We start from the raw sequence: 1780 nt of genomic DNA, 5'->3' as shown, positions 1-1780 counted from the left end.
CCACCATGTGCGCATCCCTTCACAAGGGATTCTATCTCTTGCAATTCATCACTACGTGTAGCATTTCACTCGGTGCCTCAGTTGCTGGAATCATGATTATACCCCCCTCAAAAATGGCTGGTTTTCGGCTTTTGTGATTGCAGAGAATAGTTTGAATATAGAAATTCAAAAGGTTTGAAAATCAAAGGCAAGTTAAAAAGCAGGCTTTTTTCTTTACTATCTTACTTTAGGCAGATACTCTTTTGTTTTAGGTATGTGTTTATTTAAAAGGAATAAGGGAAGATAAGAAACTAATTCAATTCAGTGGTTTTAATCTCTTGGAAAATTCTTTAGGATTGTGCTGAGAAATCAGTGTGTTGAATGATTTTTCTGGCAACATTTTTCTCACTGAAACATCATTTTTTATTTCAGGAAAGCTTTGGAACAAAAATTCCAAACAGTTTTATGTAGAATGTAGTGATTACTCTCTGTAAAGTGGCTTGAGGTCATTAAAAGTAGCATTGCTGAGAGCAAGTGTAGGTACAGGCATGCCTCACCACGTGGAGATGGAAGCATGGACTTATTCCAGCAGAGAGGTGAAGTGGGTACACTGACTTCTTAATCCATCCGTCTTGACGAAACTCCATGCAGTCTAAACTGCTCTGAACACATCTATACGTGTAGATGTGTATACCTATGGATGGAAACATATAGAGCTAAAACAGAGAAAGCATGGAAAGCCCGTATTCCACCACTCTCTTCAGCATAACCATAATTAAAGCATTCTTATTTGGGTAGAGAGAAACAGACTTTCAAAAGTGTTAAGAAATAAAGGAACATTCCCTGAAACGGAGAAATTTGCAGACTATCACAGACATAGCAAAACTGACAGAACTGGCCAGAAATTTGCCATTTAAGAACTACTTCAAAAAATCTAATTTTGTTCATCAAATCAATTTCATTTAAATCAATACTTAATGAGTGAAATTATCTTTTTCACTTTGGGGAAAAAATCAAGGATCTGCTTCACAGGCTTCGTTTATCAGCCTTTCCATTTTTCTATCTATTTTTCTTTTATTGTTCCAAAACAAGCTAGTAGTGCTCATAGAAATTCTCCTTTTTAGACTGAAGTGTCAAAATGTCAGGGTTTGGGTTTTTTTCATTAAAATATAAACAAAAAGCTGTTTCAACCGGAATTCAGAAACAGCTACTCTTAATTATTTTTGAAGTGAAAGAGAAGTTCATCTCCTGTACCGTGGTGATGACTGAGGGAGTGTTTGCATCATGCATTCTTCCTAATACCCAGGACCAAGGTAAAAATAAGAAAAATATGTAAACAAAGTGTATTTAGTTAAGACATTTCCCTTCCAACCTGTTTTTTTGTTTGCTTTTTGCCCCCTTTTTTTTTTTTTTTTTTTTTTTAAATAGGCTCTTCAAGATATTTAGTCGGGAGAGGGGCATTGGAAGGTATGTCCTGTGAGGTACTGAAAATACCTGGTTTTATTCTGACCCTTAACAGGGAGGGGAGGAAAGGCCAAACACTCTGGAAATACAAACTCCCCTCTTGTGTCAGCTGATGGTGCTCCCGGGAGAGCCAGGCCCCGCTCCTCCTCTCCCGGCGGGAAGACCTCAACGAGCAGCTGCCTCCTCACCCACCGCCCGCCCTGCGGGGTGCGGGGGCAGAGGAGGTCCCCTCCCGCCTCGCAGCAAGGATTTACGGGGGTGGCGGAACCCAATAGACCCACCACCTCACCCCAAAACGCGAGGTAACTCCGCAGGTTTTTACCCCCCGGCCGGGCCC

Source organism: Charadrius vociferus, unplaced genomic scaffold (assembly GCF_000708025.1).
Source record: "Charadrius vociferus isolate BGI_N301 unplaced genomic scaffold, ASM70802v2 scaffold90, whole genome shotgun sequence".
Taxonomy (NCBI): Eukaryota; Metazoa; Chordata; class Aves; order Charadriiformes; family Charadriidae; genus Charadrius; species Charadrius vociferus.
The sequence above is the reverse complement of the archived record's forward strand: the minus strand, read 5'-3'. Positions refer to the sequence as shown.